This window comes from Nyctereutes procyonoides, unplaced genomic scaffold (assembly GCF_905146905.1).
Source record: "Nyctereutes procyonoides isolate TBG_1078 unplaced genomic scaffold, NYPRO_anot_genome, whole genome shotgun sequence".
NCBI classification, from domain to species: Eukaryota; Metazoa; Chordata; class Mammalia; order Carnivora; family Canidae; genus Nyctereutes; species Nyctereutes procyonoides.
Genome location: NW_026575135.1, coordinates 56,049,962 through 56,074,869, shown reverse-complemented (window position 1 = coordinate 56,074,869; position 24,908 = coordinate 56,049,962). Strand labels below are relative to the sequence as shown.

General features: G+C 36.3%; 1 protein-coding gene and 1 non-coding gene across 2 annotated transcripts in view; one reads left to right on the top strand and one right to left on the bottom strand.

Moving 5' to 3' along the window:
* Window positions 1-24,908, top strand: part of ADAMTS19 (ADAM metallopeptidase with thrombospondin type 1 motif 19) — a 228,226-nt gene that overhangs the window by 18,843 nt on the left and 184,475 nt on the right. The gene's annotated exons all lie outside the window — the stretch shown is intronic.
* Window positions 3,612-3,718, bottom strand: LOC129495350 (U6 spliceosomal RNA). Its single transcript, XR_008661509.1, has one exon. It is a non-coding gene; the product is annotated as a U6 spliceosomal RNA (small nuclear RNA).

Genomic DNA, 24,908 nt, shown 5'->3' with positions numbered 1-24,908 from the left:
AAAGCAGAAAATTAGCACCAGTGGAGGGATTTTCTTTAAAATATGCCTAACAGAGTCCAATACCATAAACACTTCTGAAAGCAAAGAATTTATTAATTTCACTTTCCAGTTTCATTGTTGGAAAATGCTGTTGGAAAGTCCTGGCATCTTGGATTAATCTCAGTTTTGTTCTTTAGAATACATAGAATGCTATATCTCTCTTATGACAGTTAGCAATGACTATGACAACAGCTACAAACAGAATGATTTATGAATCAGTTGAGTTTGGGACACTGTACCTTGTAGTTTTTAAGAGTTATATAAATAGTTTTTATAGTGGTCCTGTGAAGAAGGGGTTGTTACACCCATTTTGTTAATCAGAAATTGAGTAATTTGCTTGAGGTTGCCAAGAAAGCAAGCTTGGAATCAAATCCAGGTTTGTCTGATTTGGAAGCTAATAGCATTCATGGAAGTGGTTTGAAGACTGAGTTCTGCAGGACTATAAAGTTTCAGAAATTGCCATGTTTCTGGTTTTGGAGTGAAGGAAAATGAAAGGGAGGGCTAAGAATAGAAGGTGAACTCTAGGCTCTTCTAACTTGAGTGCCATCAGCCCCATTGTTTCCTGTTTAGTATCATGTCATTTTGTAGAATATTTGTTTTGAAAAGTGTGCAAGTAGAATAAGAACTTGTGGAACTCTGACTTCCAGCCATGATGAAATAGGAAATAGAACGTCAGGCAAACTATGTGGATTAATGGTTTTTCAGGCATTGGACAAAAGGTAGCACATGGCAGTCATCCCTGAGAGAAAAGAAACCAATGAAGAATCTGTGCATATGTCCCAGTTTACAGCCTGAGAGAGGCTGCAGCACTGAAAGGGAACAAAAATAGAGCTCAGCATTCTTGCTGAATTAAAGAGACAGGGTTGGGATTGAGAGAAGCCAGAGAAGCTAAAATTTTCTGAAGGACTAAAGAAGAGGGAACAGTGCATTAAGAGAGGGCTTTGGATATGCAGAGGGCTCTTCTGGTTTATTTGTCTGAATATCGATCTGAAATTTGTAGAACATTCTACCCTGCCACACCAGAGGCACACATTATTTTGCCAGTGCCCCAAGAATATATCCCAATATAATACCTTATTCAAGGCCATAAAGCATGTCTCTGTGAAGTTAAGGGGAGTGAAGTACGACAAAGTAAGTTTTCTTAGTCCAACAAAATTAAAAATAGCAATTAGTAAGAGAAAGGTATATGGGAAATCCTCAAGTATTTGGAAATGAAATAATATACTTTTAGATAACATAGGAAGTAATCACAAAGGAAATTAGAAAATTTGGGGACGTGAATGAAAATGAAATACAACATATCATAATTTGTGGATTGCAACTAAAGTGGTACATAGAGGAATATACATCACATACATAGAAAAAAAAGATTACACATCAATGATCTAAGTATACACATGAAAAGATAAGAAAAAAAGAAGAGCAAATTAAGCAGAAAGGAGAAATAAAAAATAAGAGCTGATATGAGTGAGGGTTGCTCAGTGGTTGAGCATCTGCCTTTGGCTCAGGTAGTTGATCCCAGGGTCCTGGGATCGAATTCTGCATCCATCTCCCTGCAGGGAGCCTGCTTCTCTCTCTGCCTCTCTCTGTGTGTCTCTCATGAATAGATAAATATAATCTTTAAAAAAGAAAGAGCTGATATCAATGAAAAAGAATAGAACAGTATTAGGGAAAATTAGTTGGTACATTACAAAATAAAAATAATTGATAAACTCCTATTTGTAAAAAAAATAAACACAAATGCTCAATATAATTAGAGTGAGGACATCATTACAAATGCAGTAGGCATGAAAAGGATAACAAGGGAATATAATAAGTAATTTTAATGAAATGGACAAATAATATCGTAAAACACAAAACTCCCTTAAGAAAAATCAGTAAACAACATTCTTTTAAAAAAAATAGATTTACTTATTTGAGAGAGAGTGTGCCCCCCCATTCGGGGGAAGGGGCAGAGGAAAAGAATCTCAAGCAAACTCCCTGCCCAGCATGGGCCTGACACAGAGTTGGATCCTAGAACCCTGTGATCACAACCTGAGGAGAAATCAGGAGCCTATTGTTTAACAAGTGAGTCAACCAGGAACTCCTGAACAGCGTTATTACTAAAGAGAAATTGAATTTGAAGTTAAACGCTGTCCCCAGGCAAAAGTAGCTCACCTCATGAACTCTATCACTTTATGGGCCTTCAGTCATCCAGACAACCTTTTTAGGTGTCAGGTTGAATTATCCCCTCACCTTTTCAGCTTTTCTGTTCCATATACATCGAATATAACATACTTCATGTGGGGTTTCTTGTTCCCTTTATTTCTCCAAATTAAGAGAACTACCAGGTTTCTTCATTCCCAAAGAACACAATGATTCAAAAAAAAAGTTCCATCATATTATACATGGATTTGCAAAATTTCAATTAAGTGCTGCTCTAAACATTTGTTTACATTGTAACAGGATTTGTAAGAACAAAGAAATATTATCGATCATGCTCAATGACATCACTGTAACTATCCATTACTATCTACACCATCCTGTCCCACTAATCACTGACCTCTTGTTTACATTTCTGGAGGTACCATGAAGATTTTCACCAATTATTTTTATTTTGAGATTTTCTAAAGGTGAATTTTTTTTAAAGGTTTTATTTATTTATTCATGAGAGACACAGATAAAGAGAGAGAGAGAGAGAGGCAGAGACATAGGCAGAGGGAGAAGCAGGCTCCATGCAGGGAGCCCTATGCAGGACTCGATCCTGGGACTCCAGAATCACACCCTGAGCTGAAGGCAGATGCTCAACCGCTGAGCCACCCAGGTGTCCTAAAGGTGAATTTTTATAAAAATATAATTAGTCCCTTTAGGTAAATTCCTTTCTTAGGATTTTCTTTGAGTGTATAGATAGGGCCATAAGTGAGTAACATTTCTGGTATTTTTATACACTTAATTTTGCTTTTATAATATAAACAGGATATAACTTTTGTAACTTTCTAATTGAATGATGGGAAATTTTTATTTGTTTAATGTACTAATATTTTATTAGTTATATACATTGCAGGTATCTTCAAGTTTGTAGCCTTAAGATAATTTTATGTCATTTATGTAAATCTTTTTAAACAACTATATAATATTCCATAATATGAGAACATAGTAATTTATTTAAAATGCTAATATAACTTCTTAGTTAAGAACAAGCAGCTTTGCTATTTATTATATGTTACTTTGAATAAGACATTTAATCTGACATTCTGCTTCATGTTTAACACAAGGAAAAATATTTCCTATTTCATATGGTTATAGTTGAGATTAGAGAAATAATGCAAATAAATTATTCTCAGAGCAGGATTTCTTAGCCTCATCACCAAGGACATTTTGGACAATTGTTGTTGGGGCTGTTTGGTGCATTGTAGAATATTTAATAGCATCTTTGGCCTCTAGCCACTAGATGCCCCATCTGGATAGCCAAAAAAGAACTGGCTTTTAAAAATTCATATTGTAAAATAAATAAATAAATAAATAAATAAATAAATAAATAAATAAATAAATAAATAAAATTCATATTGTATTTTTGAATTGTTTCATTTTTTAAAAATATGAAATGCTTCATGAATTTGCTTGTTATCCTTGTGCAGGGGCCTTGCCAGTCTTCTCTGTATCATTCCAAGTTTAGTCTATGTACTGTTGAAGCAAGTATGTCTTGTCTACCCTTTAAACTGCAATACTTGTTTGTATATAGTATAGCTTATTTATCCATTCACCTATTATTACTGTTCATTCACCTTTGCCTCCCCTTTAGTTTTTACATTTTGGAGTTAAAATAGAATAATGACCTTATTTTTTTGAGTTTCATGTGCACATGTGTAAGAGTTTTCTTGGGTATATGCCTATCAATAGTATGTTGGCTTCTTGATGTACCTATTTTCACTAATTATTATATATATTCAGGTGGTTCCTTATGGTGATTATAATACAATTTCCTCTTGCCAGCTGTGTGTTTTCCCACATCCATACCAACAAACTTCTGGTATTGTCAGACTATTATTTTTTCTAATCTTTACTCACATTTTGGTCATTAGTGGAGCAAATTGAAAAATTTGTTTTTTTATTTTTGTAAACATTTATTTGAAAGAGGGAGAGTGAGAGAGCACAGAGAAGGGACAGGCAGAGGAAGAGGAAGGGAGAATCCCATGCAGACTCCATGCTGAATGCAGAGCCTGTCACTGGGCTCAATCCCAGGATCCCAAGATCACAACCTTAGTAGCCGAAACCAAGAGTCAGATACTCAACTGACTGCACCACCCATGCACCCATAGAAAAATTTGTTTTAAAAATGGAAAAAGTGAACAATACCACTAACCCACTTCCAGAAAATTTTGCCAGAAAACACTTAGAACAGTCATCAAGCTAGATCATATGTGGTGGGGCTGTAAAAAATCTTCTCAACAAATTTAAAATAACTGAAAACATATTAATGTGTTCTCTGGCAACAGTGAAATTAATGGAAATCAGCAAGCAAAATAATGCCTGAAAATTAGTATAAGTTTGTAAGTGAAACAGTACACTACCAAATAGTACATAGATCAAAGAAGAATTCACTAAGAAATTTAAAAAATATTTTGAAATGAAATAAAATGAGATCACTGTATCAAAATATATGGGATGCAGCTAAGTAATACTTATGGGAAAATTTATATCATTAAATACTTATGTCAGGGAATATGATAGTTCAATCTTAAATCAGGAAAAAAAGAGCAAATTAAACCCAGAATGCATAGAAGGAAATAATATATGTAAGAACAGTAAGCACTGAAGTTAAATAAAGCAGAAATAGTGGAGAAAAATAAAATTTCTGGAAAGAATAATAAAATTGCTATATCTCTAGCTAGATTGATCAAAGAAAAAACAAATTATCAATATTAGGAATAAAAGGGAGACATCACAATGGTTTCTTTGGAATTAATATTATAATAAGGGAATGTTATGAACAACTTTATGTCAAGAAAGTTTATAACACTGGGTGAACAGGACAAATCCTTGAAAGATACATATAAGAGACACCTGGGTGGCTCAGTGGTTGGGTGTCTGCCTTTGGCCCAGGGTGTGATCCCGGAGTCCCAGGATTGAGTCCTGCGTCGGGCTCCCTGCATGGAGCCTGCTTCTCCCTCTGCCTGTGTCTCTGCCTTTCTCTCTCTGTACCTCTCATGAATAAATAAATAAAATTAAAAAAAGAAAGATGCATATTAATAAGCTGGCTCAAAAAATATTGCAGAACATCTGTGGAGCTCTAAATAAAGTGTGATTGAATTTATAGTTAAAATTTTTCCCACAAAGAAAATTCCAGGGCCAAATTGAAGTGAATTTTGTTAACCATCCATTGATGAAATACCACAGATTCTTTCAAGTCATTTGAAGAAACAGAGCAGTTCCCAATACTTATATAGGGCTAGCATTATCCTGATGTCAAAGACAAATAAAGAAGGGTGCCTGGGTGGCTCAGTCAGTTGTGTGGCCGATTCTTGATTATGGCTCAGGTCGTGATCTCGGGCTTGTGGGATTGAGCTCCACATGGGCTCTGTGCTGGGCATGGGACCTGCTTGTGATTCTCTCTCCGTCTCCCTCTGCTCCTCCCTCCCCATCTCTCTCTCTCCCTCAAAAAAAAAAAAAAAAAAAAACCAAACAAAACAGATAAAGATATTGACAAGAAAAAAATAAAACCCATAGTTTCATCCCACAGAAACATAGACATTAAAATACTTACCAAATATAAGCAGATAAAAACCAGCAATAGATAAAAAGAATAATATATCATGACCAGAAAGAGATTTTCCCAAGAATGCAAGGATGGCTTAACCTTAAAAATATTTATCAATGTTATTCAATACATGAAACAAATGAAGAAGTATATATACAACAATGCCAATGAATACAGAAAAATAGTTTGACAGAACTTAACATTAATTTCTGATAAAAGTGTTTAGCAAACTAAGGCTAGATTGTACTTACCAAAACCTGTTAATGCTCATCTACAAAAAAAGAAAAATAAAAAAGCCTTGGTTGACATCATTTTTAAATGCAAAAGACTGTATTATCAATAATAGGATGAGGATATTCATTCTCACCACTTGTATTCAACATTGCACCAGAGATTTTAACCAGTACTATAAGCAAAAGTAAATAAATTAATTAAAAAATTAAAGACATGTAGATAGAACAGAAAGGGGTGAAATTGTCTTTATATGCAGACAACATGATCATATACATGGGAAATCCTAAGGAACCTACTAAATAGTACTAAAACTAAAAAATGAATTTAGTAAGGTCACAAGGTATAATGCCAACTTATAATAAATGAGTGTGTGTGTGTGTGTGTGTGTGAGAGAGAGAGAGAGAGAGAGAGAGAGACAGAGACAGAGAGGGAGAGACCTCAGTTCTTTTCTTCTTTGCCTCTAGCATTCTTCTGCTCACTCCTGTCAGGTATACATACTATTTAGCTTAATACAGGTAAAACTTGAATTAGATATTCTTTCCAATATAATTATCACTAATTAAACAGAGTGAAGTTGAGGCAACTAAAACTTCTTTCTTAGATATCTATTTAACCTAGGCATTTATTTTAATTCCTCAAGAATTTCAAGATTATTTTCTCTCAAAGGGATAGTGGGGGACTTTCAAGATGCAGAGAAAAATTGGAGTCAGGGCTTAAAAAGCAAGATGGTTTTTCAACATATGGTGTTATTTATTATATATAAAACAGTGCACTTTAGCCATAAAGTTAAACTCTTTGCATTTTAAAGTTCTATAAATAAAGTTGCTTAAAAACTCATGGTAGAGGCACCTGGGTGGGTCAGTCAGTAAAGTGTCTGACTCTTGATTTTGGCTCAGGTCATGATCTCAGCGTTGTGAGATCCAGTCCTGCATCAGGCTCTGCACTGGATGTCGAGCCTGCTTGGGATTCTCTCTCTCCTCCCTTTGCTCTTCCCCCCAAAAAACTCCAGAAACAAAAACAAAAATACTTCACTCTGTAGTAGGTCAATATTAAATATTTCAATTTTATGGCCATTCAGGTCTGTTTTAAATTTAATTAAAGTTTGTCTTATGGTAAGTGTATATGTGTGTGTATAGTGCATATATATGTATATACATATATATATATATGTTTATAATAACATAGCTTAGCTCCAGCTCACCATCTTGTATAGTGCCTTGATTCAGTTGTAAATGGTTATATTTCTGTTCATGGACCATAATATACATATAAAAATGTATAATTCACATATACATACTAATTAATATAATTGAATTTTAAAGTTTTGTGTGTTTCATCTTTTATATATGTAAAATATTAAATACATTTATCCTTTCTCTTGGCATTTGTACTAAATTCCAAATAGCATAACATTTTCTAGATGAACTTTCTCAGATTGGAATAATCTCAGTTTGTTGAAATAATTACTTTCAGTCTGCAGAAGTGGTCTCGGTTCTTACTAAGAGTGTAATTCAATAAAACATGTGTCTTCAACTCTTTTAAAGCAATTACTCTGGCATATACTGTTTAGTGAGAACTGTAATTCATATGTATTCTTTGGGTAGTTGTTGAATCAAACCTGAAGGGATTCATACCCATATATGGATTTGAAGTCTACGTGTTGAATAAATTGAATAAATAATAGGTCCCAGATAAATTGCAAACCCCAAAGAAAGCATGTGGCAATGTTGTAACTCTGTATTGTGTGGGTGGTGTGATTTTTAGGCCTCTGGTTTTATTTATTTTCTGCTAGAGATCCTATTAACAGCCATAACAAAGGAAACATACCAGGCTTTTATGTTGAATTGAAAATCTTCGTTATCTAGAGATAAGGTACTTAAGACTTTGTAAGGTAGAACACAGGAATAGTTCACTTTCTATAAAGCTTTATAGTTGTGTGAAGTGCTTTCACATATATCATTTCCTTTAATGGACAGGAAGCTGTTATTCATAAGATAGGAAAGGGCCGCTTTAATTTCACTCCTAATGTTGTTGCCTTTGTCCTGACTAAGCTTTATACAGACACTCACACCCATTTTTATCTGCCAACCATCAGCCCAGCTCCTAAGGCTGAAAAGTGAACCAAATTTGGCATGCATGCTCTTGAAACTGAATGAGTGGTGTTTAAGGAAATTAATCCAGAGTATAGAATACATTTCAAAATCTTACAAAGCCTTAGTAGTCTATGAAGGTGAGACTTGATGTCACAATTGAGCCCATTTAGCTTTCGTTCATAGTTGTGATTTTACTACTCAAGTCAGTAGGTAGTAATTTTGACATCATTATTCACCTATGGGCTAACCATTATCGAGTGCCCATTGTGAAAAAGTAATACACTTAACTAAAACAGTTGGTAGGTTTTCTCATCTTTAAGCTCAATATCAGAAGAAAAAAAAAGGTAATGCAGCAGAAGTGAGAGAAAACAGTGCCTCTTGGATTCTCTTTTCTGTACTGTTCCTTCTGTTCACCTCTCTGTGATTTGGAAAATGTTAGTTGTCTGCTAGGTCCTTGTGGTAACCACAGTGATCTAGGCTCCATATCCTGTGGTGGAATGTTCAATGAAGTCACAGTGAAGAAGCCCATTTCCAAACCTACTGGCCTATGGCAGCTTCAGTTTTCAAAACCTTTCATTTTTTTAATTCAGTGATCTCAAATCTTCCATTTTATCATTTATGAGAATCTTTTCAGGACCATTGGCTCGTAGTTTCCTGGATGGATGCACAGTCAGTTATAATTTCCTGAGATTGCTTGTTTTCATATTTTCTAGGAAGCATATTCTGAGTTGTGCAGATGCTTTGGAAGCATCCATCTTTTGTGATTAGGGCTTTGGCTCTGTTATTTGGAGGAGTGCATCATGCTTGTTTTGAACATTACAGTTGATGAGAATTTTTTTTATAGGTTAAACTGTTAATTTCTCAGGAACCCTTATCAACAGATCTTAGTATTTTTTTAACTCTAGCAGTGAGAAAAATAAGAACCAAGGAGGTTATATTATTTGCTTAAGTGGACACTGATCCCATGTGATTAAGTACTGAATTTGGTCTTTCAGTGCTACATCCTCTGCCTTTATCCTTTATGCTTAAGGTTTGTTCTGCATATGCTGAATTATATGAAATTATCAATATATGAATGTTTGATGTACAATAAAAAGCAATTTCATGTGCTATGGCCTAAAACCCCCAAACATCAAAAAAACAAAACAAAACAAAATACCTCCATTTAGGAAAACCTCCTTTTACATGCAGCCGAAACAATATATATACTTTTTAGTTTAGTACTAAGTTTACAGAGGAAAAAAAAACTTTAGTCATTACCAATTGAAAATGGAATTTTCAGAGGGTAACAAGCTTACTTGTGAAGCTCTTTGGATCCTTTAAATTAAGAGTGTGGACTCAGGAGCCAGTGTGTGGGTTTGAAGCCAAGCTCCACCGTGACAACTGTACTATGTAACCTTAGGCAATTTACTTACCCTCTCACTGTCTCTGTGTCTTCACCTTTTAAGATGCAGTAAATTATTTAGAACTTCACTGTAAGGGGAGTTTAAATGTGTTTTAGTTAAAATGAAAATGAAGAATGGAAAATATTTTGGTTGGGGCACCCTAACCTGGGTGGCTGGGTGGTTGAGCGTCTGCCTTTGGCTTAGGTCTTGATCTCAGGGTCTTGGGATCGAGTCCCACATCAGGCTTCCTGCAGGGAGCCTGCTTCTCCTTCTGCCTATGTCTCTGCCATTCTCTGTGTGTCTCATATATAAATAAATAAAATCTTAAAAAAAAAAAAGGAAAATATTTTGGTCAGTGCATGAAATAATCTAGACTTTTGGAAATGCTATTAGATATTTTTAATTAAAGGAATGGGTAATATTAAATTAGGTTAACATAAGTAGTAGTATGCCTATGTGCAATTTGTACATCAATTTATTTAAATAGGTCTGAAAGGAAACATAAACCTAACTACCTCTTGCATTACAGGAAATGTCTATTGGTTGATTGAGCAGTTAAATGAAGTTTTCTCACTAACATTCTTCCTCCAAAACTCCTTTCAAATTTTTAGTGCCAAAGTGGCCTCTAGGATCTAATTTCCAAAAGGACTGACAATTCCCCATTCAAGTACAAATAAATTACATAGTGACTTCTCATGGCCAAGTGATCAAAGTAACTAATAAAATGCACACCCACAGAGATGATGGGTTGATTTCCTTGTTTTCCTATAACCTTCAATTTCCTACACAGCTTTCAGAAATTTCAGAAGAATGTGTAGGAAGCAGAAATGAGAAGAGAATGTACATGGGTAGCCTGCTAGGGACTGTGCTAAGTACTTTACAAGGTAAAGAATACTCTTACAAGGTAAGAATAAATTTGTAATATTCTATGAAGATTACACGGAGCACTCACATACATATGTTGAGTTTACCAAACAATAAATAATGAGTTTCAGGCTTGTGAAAGATGAAATAAGTACTGGCCACATGGAATTGAATCTAGTTAGGTAACAAGAGAATCCCTAACTCTTAATAAATCCATGTGTTCTGATGTAGATGTGTCATTTCATCCTAGATAGCTGAGAGAATTTGCAAAGTAAACACTACCACTATGAATGGCTTTTAAAAACATGTATTTTATTACCACCTTATTCTTTTAGATTGATTCACACAGAGGTCATGCAAGTTGTTGTCCTATTTGTCTAATTATGAGAAGCAGTTTTCACTTCCAGTCTTGCACTTGACTTCTCCCTTATGCACTTGTGCAAATATTTCATATTGGTGAAACTGCTGAGACATTGGGTATACACATCTCTATGAGATACTGTAAAATGGCTCTCCAGAGTGTTCATAAACAACTCTTTTACCACCAGCACTGTTTCAGAGTACCTGTTATTCTGCGAACCTCTCAACCCTTGATATGTTCTAGTTTAAAATTTTATTTCTATGTGACAATGCAATTGTGCATGCTTATTGGAATTTACATTTGTAAAATTACTAACCATGATTCCATACCTGTTCCTGTTTGTTTGTGTTCATTATGAAATGTACATATGGTTTATTCATTTGGGTGTTAGAGTCTTTATGACTGTCATTTACAGAATCAGTGTGTGGTAATCACATTTATTCTAAATGTCTTCCCAGTCCAAAATGTTTTCCATTTTTAGTTGAGCTCAGTTAAAGTATTCCTTTCAGAGTTTTGAATAGCATTTTTTCTTTTAAGTGAGATGCTGTATAGTAATTTTTAAAAAGTGACTTAGTCATTCAGGATGAGAACATTTAGTTAGATTTATTTATTTATTTTGTAAGATTTTGTTTATTTGGAGAAAGAGAGAGAGAGAGAGAAAGGAAGAGGGAGCAAGAGCAGGGAGAGAGGAAGAAGGAGAGGGAGAAGCAGACACTTTGCTAATAAGCAGGGAGCCCAATGCGAGATTCAGTCCAAGGCTTGTGGGATCATGACCTGAGCCAAAGGCAGACCCTTAACTGACTAAGCCACCTGGGGAACACCTCTGGATTTCTAACTATTTAAATGAAGTTATCTTAAGACTACTAATACAAATAGGAAAGAGGTTTCTAGGAAATGTCATGATTCTGTCCCTGCCTCTGCCTATTCAACAATTTTAATCAACCTCTTAGATAAGAAAATTAATAGGGTTCTAATTCAGTTTGCAAGTGCTGAGAATCTGTAAGTGGTTGCCCATTTTTTTTGTGTGTGTGGTAGAGTCAGTATTTAAAAATAGTTTTAATATCTTGGTTGCATATAATGTTATAAAACTTTCAGTAATAAAGGAGAAATTCTACAATTTAAATAAAATTTGGATGGAATAGAATGACTTAACTTTTATATTTTATAACAATCCAGATAGAAGACAGGAGTCAATATTACCCATGTATTATCTTTTTTTTTTTTTTTTTTATGTAGGCTCCATTCCCAGTATGGAACCCAACACAGGGCTTGAACTCAGGACCCTGAGATCAAGACCTGAGCTGAGATCAAGAGTTAGACACTTAACCAACTGAGCCACCCAGGCAACTCCGTGTATTATCTATTTAACAAGCACCACACCCCAGTTACTTTTCTGTTTATTCATGATGGACTGCTCTCAAATATTTTACTTTTCCTAATATTTCATTTTCATTTCAAAGACATTCCATTCATTAATATTAAAGTTACAAAAGCTTTATATATGTGTGAATTTTGAGGTCAGATGTTCCATCTTCCATTGAGATTCACATTAATGAATTAATGAATAAGGAATTGAATGGTAGTCGTTCTAGCTTTTTATTTGAATTATAGACAAATAAATGTCTATATTTCAGAATAGTTCATTGCAAAGGATAGAGAATGTGGAGCTGATAGAGACAGATATTCACTTGGGGCTACTAATACATTCTTCTCTTACCTGACCTTCAGCAGTTTGGGAATAACTGGTCAGGCTACCCTTCCTTCTTGATATGTGTCTTTATTACTCACCATCTAGGATTCTACAACTTCCTAACTGCTCCCTCTCAGGCTACTTCATTGATCATTCTTTGTGCCTTCCTAACAGGTGTGACCCAGTACTTAGTCAGGGGCCTTGTTTTCTTTTGTGGGTACACTTATTTGGGGATCTTACCCAGTCTCATAGCTTAAATGCCAACTGTATGCCAGCGATTCCAAAATAGGTAATTCTAATTTAGATCTCTCTGTTGAGCTCCAACTTTGTATATCCCGATACGTATTTGACATTTCAACATGAAGTCTAGTAGATATATCAGACTTAACATGTTCTAAGCTGAAGTGATCATCTCTCCTACTCCAACCCCAAATTCTCCTCTCCTCGTGTTATTCTTCATCTTGCTGATGGTCATTTGGTAAGGGCCAAAAATTATATTGTGGATACTGAATTCCTTTTTTTTTTCCCAGAGGGCACATTCAAACATTGTAAGCTATACATTATACTTGAGCCACCAATTACCTGTCATCATGTGGCTTTTCTCCCATCTGTACCCTATCCTCTGTACAGCTACCGGAGCAAATCTTTTTAAATAGATGCAAGCATGCTCATTGCAAAGACAATACATATTAGTGAAAACTTAAAACATGAGTGCAAAAGATACACATATCTTCAGTGTAGTTGTTACCTCTTAGCAATAAGAGGAGGGAATTGGTTTTGAGAAGGTGTGCAGGTCCATTTCAACTGAATCTATTATATTTTTAAAAAGTTACCTACAGTGCATAAATATTAATGTTTGTTAAATAGTGGGAATTGAATCTTGGATACTCTATTCTATATATTTCTGAAGGTTTGAAATACTTCCTAATAAAGAGTGGTAATTATAAATAAAAACACTTCCTCTCTTATTGTCCTATGCCAGTCTATACCAGATTCTTAACGTGCTACTCTTCCTGCAGTCTTTTCTTTCACCTAAGTGCTAGACATTTTTTATTGAACATTCACTTACTTACCTTAAAATCAGATAATATCAAGCCTAAGAATTGCATTGATGAACTAGAGAGCATACAAGTAAAATGAAAAGAATGAAGACAGATTTCATATCAGGGATGATTATGGTAACTGGCCACAAACACAGAGGCCATGAGAATATTTGTCATATATTTGAAGTGTGAAAAGGTGCTTAGGATGTACAGTCAGGACTTGTGATTTAATGTGGTGGTGAAGAAGCCTTCTGGACCTTTTATAAAAATATTTCTGAGACTTAACTGCTGTCTGTTAGAGGTCTGGATTGCTTCAGAGCAGTGACTGCCCTATTAGTGATCGAAATGCATAAGCAGAATATTAAATATTTATCAAAGGTGTTGATGAATGTTTCTTCTCTGGGTGGAATTTGGAACAAAATGACCCCTGATTTTTGGTTTGGATAAGCTCTTGTTTATAAATGTCCTTTATACATCGTGATGCATGGATATAATATTCCTGATGTGGTCTGGTATGTGCAGAGTGCTTTGCATTTCCTGATTTTTACCACATTTTTTTTTCTTAGCTCTTTAGGTGTATGACCTCTTAAGTCAGCCTGATATTACAGTAGCTTTATGAGCCTGTGTACTCACTGATGGGACAAAAGAAGAGAAAGTAGAGAAAGGTGGGGAGGAAAGACGCTCAAGTGTGTTCGTTCAGCACTGCCTACTCACAGACTGGTATTTAGGGATCTTGAAGTTCAGAAACAGGCCACGTATGGAAGAACTTTGTTGGTACAAGATTTATTTTTTCCTATAAGGGGGCAAAACACCAATATATTTTCTTGGATATTATCTTTTGCCATTCAAAATGGGAGTGGGAGAGAATATTTGAATTATCCAAGGGTCCTAAATGGCAAACTAATAGCACATTTTGCTGATGTGCATGCAAATGAGAAAGAAGACTTAAAATCTATAATAATGAATCTCCTTATTTACAGATCTTCCTTGACTTATGATGGGGTTGCATCCTGATAAACCCATCATAAATTGAAAACATCGTATGTCGAAAACACATTCAATGCTCGTAACCTACCTAACATCATCCCTTAACCTAGCCTACCTTAAATGTGTTTAGATCATCTACCTTAGCCTACAGCTGGGCAAAATCATCTAACACAAAGTGTATTTTATAATATAGTGTTGTCTCTCTTATGTGATTTGTTGAATACTGTACTGCAAGTGAAAAACAGAATGGTTCAGTGGGTACAGGATGGTTGTAGGCTCCATGATTGGATTGCTTAATCTCGGGATCGCCTGGCTGACAGCGGCTGTGGCTCCTCCCACTACCCAGCCTCACCAGAGACAGTGTGGTATGCATGTCGCCAGACAAGGAAAAGATCCAAATTCAAAATTTGCAGTACGGTTTCTACTGAAGGCACATCTCCTTTGTGCCATCATCAGATTTTATTAAGTCAAACCCGTTATAATTGGGGGACTGTCTGTATTATTAAAGATACTTAAGATTGGCTGTTTTAAAATGTTTGGTGTACTGCTGTACTTCCTACATCTGGCACATTCACTGACACATAGTATACACTCAGTAAATATTGTTGAGTCAATTAATTATTTTATTTATTTTGACCTTTAGTTGAATCTGGAAGAGAAGTTGCAGCACATTTTCCATGTCTCTGAGTACCAGTGCTATGGCCCTTGGCTAGTTTGCTCCACTAATCTTGTTTCTATGGTAAACTGAATTCGCATCCACTCTCTAGGGGTATGTAGGAGGTTGGCAGCGTCTCTGTTAATTGTGAGGTCACCAGTAAGACCTGGCAGTGATGAGTACTTCCCCACATTGCAGCTGTGCAGCTTCCTCAGTGGTCTCATTCAGTTCCACTGGAAGCACATAATTGGGCTGGAATTGCATGAGATAAGTGCTGTAGGGGTTCATCACCATGGTGAGTGGCTCTGCGAAATCACTGAGTGACTAACCCTTTAACAACTAGGTGCACGACTGAATATGCACCAGCTCACTAAGTGCTAGGGTGAGTGGCAAGCTGGAAGCCAACTGTTAAAAGAGTGCATAGGGCGAGCAGAGTTAGTTAATAAACATATTCTCCCCATAACTCCCCCCAAAAATGGAACATGCAAAATTCTCTTACTTGCCACAAAACCAAAGTCACATTATTAGGACTTTGGAGAACCCTGATTGACGTAGGCACGGGACGGTTCTTTCGCTTGGGTTTTTGCTGTTGAATTTAACAGAAGCACGAGCACATGTGTTTGATCATCTTGCATAAGGCTACTGAATTTTTAACCTGAGCAATATGGGTTAGGGCAATAGCTTCTTTGGAGTGAACTGAATGAGAGCTTATTCTTGTCTTTTTTTAAAGACTACTTCTAGGAAGAGTTTATTCTTATTTAAAAAAATCAACTAGCTCCTACCTTTCCTTTAACCTTACTGGCCCTTCCTCCTCCATCTCCTTTGCTGAGTCCTTCTCTGGTTCTCAATGTTATGGTCCTTTGGGTTTGGTTTTAGGCTCTTCTGCTCTCTCTTTACACTCCCTTTCTGGATAACATCACTCTTTCCCATGGATTGAAAGATTATCTTTATGTTGGCAGCTCCCAGACATATGTTCCAGCTCAAAACTGTGCACTAAGCTCCATACTCCAACTGTCTACTTGATTTCTCCACTTGGATATTTTACAGATACATCAAACCTAATAAGGTCTTTTGATTTACATCTCAGTTACAGACCTGCATGTCTCCCTCTGAAGTACTTAAGCCAGAAGCTCTGAAGTCATCCTGAATTCCCTGAGTTATTGTCCCTCCATGTCCCAGCACCTAAACCATTAACAAATCTGAGTGGTCACCCTCTGGTTTGTATGAGTATCTGAAATTAATCTCAAATGTGCTTTCTTTTTTCCATATCCTTAGTTCAGCCCCTGTGTTTTGCTCCTTAGGTCTGGTCACCATAGACTTGCTCTTGAATTGTTGCAATGGCCTCAAACTAGTCTTCCTCGTTCTCCTCCTCCAATATGTTTTCTAAAAATAACCCGTGACTTTCTTCAAAATTTCTATTTGATCATGCCATCCACTGTCAGTTCCTCCATTTACACGTCCAACAAAACCTAAGTGCCTTATCATGGTCTTCAGAACTCTCCATGAATCATGCCCTGCCAACCCTGCTGTCCTGTTTTTGTTACTGTTATTATTTGTCTTGTCACTCCTGCCACTGCCTCAGTCTCCATGTTGATTCTTTAACACTGTCCTCACACATCTATAGGTCTTTCTCAATAGACTTTACACTAATGCCACCATTATTAATTGCTTTAATTACAGTAGTGGCCCATCCTCAACAAGTCTTGTATCCCTCCATTTCAGCCTCTCTCTTAAACTAAAGTGTCATCTCAGTCATATCTGTACATTGTTTGAAATGTTATCTTAAATATTTAGGAAGAAAAAAATAAACTACTTTGCTCCCTCCTCTCTGTGCTTGATTTCTGCCTTCTAGGAGCAGTTGCATTTCTTTCAGTATTTCCCTTGCCTCTGTATTGCTAAGTAATATTATTACATTATTTATACTTCGGTTTTCTTTTTTTTTAAGATTTTATTTATTTATTCATTCATTCATTCATGAGAGACACACAGAAAGAGAGACAGACACATAGGCAGAGGGAGAAGCAGGCTCCCCACGGGGAGAGTGATATGGTACTTGATCCCAGGACCCCGGGATCATGCCTTGAGACAAAGACAGATGTTCAACCACTGAGCCACACAGGTGCCCCTGGTTTCATTTTTAAAATAAGTTTTACTGTGGCATAAATATATAGAACACAAATATAGGTTGTAATAAATAATAATTTCAAAGTATACATTTTTGTAAACACAAAGTCAATCTATTGAGTTTCTCCCATGTGTATTCTAGGGTCATAGTCTTGGTATGTGGTGTCCTGTGCCTAATACACCAACCTTTTCTTGCCTACAGTCTTTTTGATACTCCTTCTTTGGGTCTTGCATCTAATGCTCAGTCCTTAGAAATGTCTCAGTGGGCTACCCTCTCTAGCATTTCAATCTCCATTGTCTTTCTTCCAGGTTCTTGTTTGTTTCTTCAGTGATACTTTTCACAATTTATAATTCTTTATGCTTGTCAGAAGGCCTGATTTTTTTCCTTTCCCTTTAATAGTTAAGGCCCATAAAAATAAGGATTAAAATCTCTTCATTTTTGAATCTTCAATGCCTTGCATGTTGTCATGTGACAGGTATTCAGTAGATACATTTGTAACACATAATCATCAGGAAGCTACAGTAGAACATAATAGCTTTTGGCTAGACTGGTTGATAAACTTACAAGTAGATTTAAAATGGAATTTGCAACAACAATAAAAAAGAAATTTGCTTCCTATTCCTCAACTCACTTTTTTGCATGTTTAAAGAATCTGTAAAAATCCTGAGGGATGGGGTACTGGGTGGCTCAGTCAGTCAGGCATCTGACATTTGATTTTTGGTTCAGCTCATGATAGCAAGCTCTTGTGAGATCAAGCCCTATATCTGGCTCTGTGCTCAATGGGGAGTCTGTTTGGGATTCTCTCTTTCCCTTTTCCTCTGCCCACCCTCCAGCCACACTCTCTCTCGCTCACTCTCAGATAAATAAGTCAATAAATAAATCTTTAAAAAAATCCTGAGGGATTAATTTAAAAATTATTCTAAGCAATAAGAGATTACAGTAAAGTGAATGGATGTTAGAAACTATATGAAAATCAAATCAGTGGCCTTTCTTGATTTGAGCAAAAATTAGAGTATAAAATGAGAAATGAGATAACCATTCTAATAATAAAAAGTCAGTAATTTTGACTACTAGGGCACCTGAGTGACTCAGTTGGTTTGTAGACTCTCTTCCTACTCATGCATATTTCTGCAATCTCTCTCTCTCTCTCACTCAAATAAATACAATCTTTAACAAAATAATTTTGGATACTAAATGTTAGGGTGGAACATTCATTTTCCACTTTTCACATCTTCAACATAGAATAGTGGGGTTTTTTTTTTGAGATTTTTTTTATTTGAGAGGGTGAAAGAGAGAAAGAGAGAATGAGCAGGGTGAGGAGCAGAGGAAGAGGGAAAAGCAGACTCCCCACTGAGCAGGGAGCCCAATGTGGAGCTCAGTTCCAGGACTCTGAGATCATAACTTGGTCCAAAGGCAGGCACTTAACCAACTCAGCCAGCCAGGTGCTCTCAGCTTCTGTTTATAATCATACTTGTGATGTTGTTTATCTACAATGGAGTTAAAAAGGAACATTTTGAAATTGTTTTAAAATGAATATCTCTGTCAAATGCTGGCAAAAAAGTTAGATAAGGGCAGTGGTTTTCAAGAAAATGGGAGAGAAAGGATATTTTTTTTCATTTGTAGAAATGACATGTATTCCTACAGAATTATTATGGAGACAAAATAAGACTGTTGAAAGAACATAGTGCAGACGGTCATCATGAAGCATCCCATAATAAAATCTCTAGCCAGTGTCCAAGAAGATAAATAGTCCAAAAACTACAGGAGGATTTCATCAGGGTTTATTTTTGAATATGAATCAGATAAGTGATACTGCCATGGAATGCCCTTGGGTTCCTTTCTAGTCATCATTTTCTCAGGGATCTATCTCTCTGCTCTAGTCATTCTAACCTTGGTTTTCCTTATACATGCTAAGTTGGTCCCATCTCATCGTCTTTATTTCTGCTTCTGCCTGGAATGTTCTCCGCTCTAACTTGCCTTGGTCAACTCTCAGATCTCTGCTCAGATGTCACCTCACCCAAAGGACCTTCCCCACATCACTCTCTAACCCTTGTAATACTTGGCACCTGAATTCTTACTGTATATGTATAAATTTTCATTGAGTAAACAGGACTCAAAGGATATCATAGAAACCAGGGGTTTGTTCCTGGTCTTCTTTGGGGTGTTGTTCACTCTTAGGTTGGGGGAAGTTGCTTGGTAAATTTAGTCATAGAAATTCTGGTAATTAAAATATTATCCTTTAACCATCAAACCCTCCAAATTCCCATAAAGTTAGTCTCTCTGCCACATGACCTCCATATTCAGGCTTTCTTGGAGCTAATCACTTGCAGGGAAGAAGAGGGAGTGAAGTCAGAGCCCTTGTTATTTCATTTCTTCTACTCAGTGTCCTGAGCTTCCTCTGGCTCCTTGAAGGCAGAATCTGTAAGGGAGGCAGGAGGGAGGAGTATATTTGAGTGACCAGTGGTGTCATGGCTTGGTGACAGTGTAATGGCATAGTAATTGTGTCATGGGATAGTGGTGCTGAGCTTTACGTTTGGCATGTGCTTAAAATGGTGACTGTCTTTCATGGACCACATTTATGGAATCTTGTGAGGCTGTCCTCTTCAGAGATTCCCCTCAGCCTCTTGGGATTTCACACTTGTCCTTTGAAGAGGGCTGGTTCATCTTCTCTAGGTGATCACTTTCAGCTCCTGCCTTGGTACTTAGGTATATGGGGGGGGGGTACTTCCAGGCTATATTTGAACCTTTTTGTGTGTGTTTGAAATAGAATACAGACATAAATGAGTGTATAAACTATCAACATAAAGCTTATTAACAGTGATAGAGCAACTGCACATGTAACTTTGACTCAGTTGAATAAATAGCAAATTGTATACCTTCCAAGAGTGTACATAAGTTGGTGATGGCTCTTACTAGTCTGGATCACTGCTGTCCCCTACATCTGGTGTACAAAGTCGATACTCACTTACTGAACAGAGGATTAAATGAATGAATAGCTAATAAATATTTATAAATATAAATATAAATAAATATTTTGAGGATACACTGTTATTCAGCGATAAAAAAACAGGCTTATAAAGATTATTTAATACCATTAAGAAACACAATAGCTGTTAAGCTGTTCTTTATTTTTTTAAGCTGTTCTTTAATGGGAAAATAAAGTAGAAGGTCAAACTAACAAATGTGTGCATGTGTAGAGACACACCCATACACACATGAGTACATACCCGCATATATACTTTGTGTGTCTGTGTGTATGTTAATAGAGTAGGAAGAAATATACACATACCTATGTAATTATCCTATATAATGGGATTCGGGATAATGATTTGCTTTTTTTAACTATATTTTTTAAATGTTCTGCTACTTAAATGTTCTGGTTTTATGATCAGGAGACATTTCAAGAAAGAAGATAGAAAAGAGAATTGTAAAACAAAGGAAGAAGGAAAGAAAAACGAGAGCCTTGAAATAATCTCCCAAGTCAGCTGTCGGGGAGTGATTGGGCACATAGCACAGAGGGATGCCTGGGAGTGAAACCCTCAGACCTCTCAGGAACTCAGAGTGCCTTTGGCAGTTAATATGTCTCATCATATAAAACAGTCAGCTTAAGATAAAGTTCAGAGCTTAACACAGTATGTTTGTCTTCTGCTCTGTGAGGGATAGGGCCTGGCCTTGCTGTTGATATCAAATTTTGGACATCTCACATTTGTGAGGTGTCGTGTTTGACATCAAATCCTTAGTGCAAAATTTTTTAAGGATGAGTTATTTGGAATAACAGTCCTATGGCAAGGCCTAGACTTCCTCAGATGGCCTCACAAAGACACTCTTTGGTTTGAATCCTGTCTTTGCCACATACTGATTTGTGACCTTGGGACACAATAAATCTTTTTGAAACTCACTTTTTTCAACTATAAACTTGTGAGGTTAGCATATGTGTCATAAGCTTGCTGTTTGATTAAATGAAATCCTATATATACAACGTCTGGCACACAAGCGTATTATTTTCTTATTGTTTTCTTCTGAATATTTTAAAAGAAATTTGAAAAGGAAAAACAAAATGATTCTATCATTTCTTCAGCCTGAGTAACTAGAAACTAGTTGGAGGCACAAAGAGAAACAAGTTAAAGTCACACTCGGAGAGAGGCACTGGTGTGGGAGAATGTTCGGATATCTGAAGCGAGGTGATGAGATGTGAACAGCGAGGAGCATGGATCTCCAATGGAAGCAGTGGGCTGAGAGGGGGATTTGGAATTTGGGTATTGGCTCCATAGAGGGTGTTATAAAATCTTTGGGAGGGATCATTGCAGACAGCAGTTACTGACAGAAGACCTGCTTTGGAGTGAGGAACATTCCTGTTTAAAGAAACAGAAACAGTTGCTAGAGAAGAGGGCTAGAGCACTGTAATATTCGTGGAGAAGAAAAGTGGTCAAGGGTCAAATGCCTTAGAGAGGAGAACAAAGGACAGGAAATTGTGGGTGGCCTCAGAACAATTTCCAGAGTTCAGTGGGGGAAACTAGAATGCAGGTAGCAAGCAAATTTAGAATGATGTATTAAAACCAAAAACCAATTTGGAAATTGGGAGTGTTAGATTCCTGGTCTGACACTCACATGAACTCTCTGTGTGATTCTAGGCAAGTTATGCAGCATTTCTAAGTCTTGGTTTTCTTGACTTTAAAACTCTAATTATGGCTCAATGATTCCTAAGTTTCTGTCTACCTTTATAGTTTCAAGATACTTTCTGAAGTATCCTTTGGCAAGGAAAGAAAAAGGAATATTGTTAACAATGTGATCACATGAAAGCTTTTCCTAAAGATAGAACCTGGGCTCACAAGGAAGGCAAGCAACATTGTGAATGCCAGAGGGGGAGAAATCAAATAGTAATTTCCCCTCTGATGGAGTTACAGGTGGAGTAGATGGAATAGATGCTCTTGGGAGCATCAAATGGATGTGTTTTCTTTTGATCTCAAAAAGGAAGAATATGTTAAATTAAAAGCAACATTCCTTGAGCACCTCCTGTGTACCAGGCCTTATGTATTGAAGGCATGAAGCTGAGCTCTATGCCCAAAGGCTTCCCCCAAATAGCCCATGGTCTATTCAGAGACACACAAATACCATAATCATAGCAGATGTGTTAGTGTAATAACGGGAAAGGTGCAGTGTACAAATGGATCAGGGAGGAAGTGGTTTCTTTGGAGAGAGGACCAGGTTGGCCTGATTTTGAAGAAATAACTGAGAGTGCCTTTCTGGAAAGAGAAAACAGCATGTGCAGTGTATATGCAACCAAAAATTATTCTGAAATGCATTAAAATATAAAATTTGTTCACCCAATTAAAATGTATATTTGTTGCAGTTATATATAAAGTTGAAGTAGTAAAAATAAAGCTGGAGAGGCAGACAAGAGTTTATTATGACCTTATACTTTATATATCTTTGTTAAGGATTTAGAGTTTCCCTCTGTGGGTGTAAAGAGTAAACATCAGAAGGGTCGAGTCAGGAAGAGAAGTTTAGCATTGTGAAACAATAGGATACACAGGGTGTCAGAAGTGTATTTTCATAGACTTGCTTGTATGTATTGCATACACAAACGCATGAAAACTCACTCCTATTTATAGCAATGTTGAAAATGATGTATTCTGAGTAAAGCATCAAATAAACTTCTAGGATCATAATTTACATCAAGCCCTCTATTATGCTTACACTCTGAACTATATAATGCTTTATATACTTTATTTACTTAATGACATACATACTTTAATGTGACTGTACAAGGAAACACTTAAATAAAGCCAAATGTATATTGCTCAGATCATGTAGAGCATCAGACATTTGTCCACAGTGTTTTCACAAGCATCTCCAGATGCCAGATCTTTTCATAACTTTTGTAACTGCCGTTTAGAAATAAAACACCTGTGCTCTTTCAGTGTCTCACTGAATTAGAATTCTCTAATATACCTCTGGTCAGACGATAGAGTAGTAATCCTCAGAACCTCAGGACATTGATATACCTATCAAGAACTCCATCATTTGATGTTTTCAATTACATGGATTCATCTTGTTTTTAGGCTACATTTTCCCATTTCTCTACTCAAGGCAGGCGTCTTCTTAACTGCTAGCTAGATTCCATGTCCTCTTTGCCTTTGTTCATAATATTTCCTCTCCTAGGGAGCAATCTTGCCCTTGTCTTACCCAGATTCTGCTATCCCTCAAGACTCTCCTGATATCCTGAAATTATAATGATCTAACACCTTCTTCATATCCTTTATCACTTATACCCTTATGATATGCTATTTTTTAAAATAGGGTATTATCAAAGACTCACAATATATAGTTTAAATCTCAGAAAAGTACTGTCCCCCAGCCCTTTGAAAGCTTACCTTTCAAAGAAAGGTTCTGGAAAAGAAGTTTCCAGAAAGAAGCATGAAGAATGGAGAGAAAGTCTGAGATAACTGTGGTAGTGCTTTAGCTCTGTGAGTGAATGCAAAGTGAGGCGGGAGAAGTAAAGTAGCAATATTAGTAAAGAGCGAGAACAACAGCGGAGAGTGCCATCTTGTTTTCTAATTTTTAAGTCTTTTTTTTTTTTTTAGAGATTTACTTATTTATTTGAGAGAAAGAGAGAGAGAGGAAGACAGTGTTGGGTGGGGGGAACAGAGAGAGAGAATCTCAAGCAAACTTCCTGCTGAGTGTGGAGCCCAAGGCAGGGCTCAATCTCAAAACCCTGATCATGACCTGTGCAGAAACCAAGAGTCTGATCCCTAATTGACTGAGTCACCCAGGGACCCTTAAGTCATTTTTAAGTTATGCTTGCTTTAGAGTTTTAGGATCTATTTAATAGACCATAATTAACTTAAATTTTAAAAAATGAAACATTTATATTGGTTAATTGAAGCACTTCACCAACAGTATATTTGGCATGTTGGCCAGATTCAATTTCATGTTGTGGTTAGGATTTAGAGATGGTGTCAATGCACATTTATGAAGAACAATTTTCTTGTTTGTTTTAATCAAGCACAGAGGCATCAAAATAGAGAAATAAAATGTCAAAACTGGTAGGAAAAAAAACAAGTGGTAATGTATTAATGTAAGTGATGGTAAATTTACAAAATACTGAAATTCTTGCTAAATTGTGAAATCAAAGAATAACATTCAATGGCAAGAGAACAGATGCCACCATATGAAAATATGCACATGATATAAGGTGAGGAACACCCATTAAACTTAATTTTATTTCCAAATTTGGTATGAAGCATCTCAAAATAGTTAAAAATCATTTTGAAAAATCTAAGAGCAATCTGGGAGAAAAATGCTTATAAAGCTTGCATTGATTTTAGATGATGTGCTGTGCGATATTCACTCATATTCTCTTTTGTTTCCTTCTAAAACTGAAAGGACAATATTTGCACTAACGTGATAGCTGCCTAATTGTGGATTGTTGAACACAGGAGCCTTGTGCGTAGAGGTTAATATGGATTCATGTTCTTCCATAGCTTGTAAAATCACAGTGCAGATATAGATTTCTGTTTGATTAGTGGAAAAAGTGAGGCTTTTATGGTGACACAGAAAACCTCAAATCTTTCTGCAATTCTGCTTTAATATGAGAAATTATCTTGAAAGATACTGACCTATGCTAGAGCATTTCCTTTGTTGTAGGATAGTATTCTGGTCCCAGAAAACCCTTCCCTGAAGAAAGAATGCTGA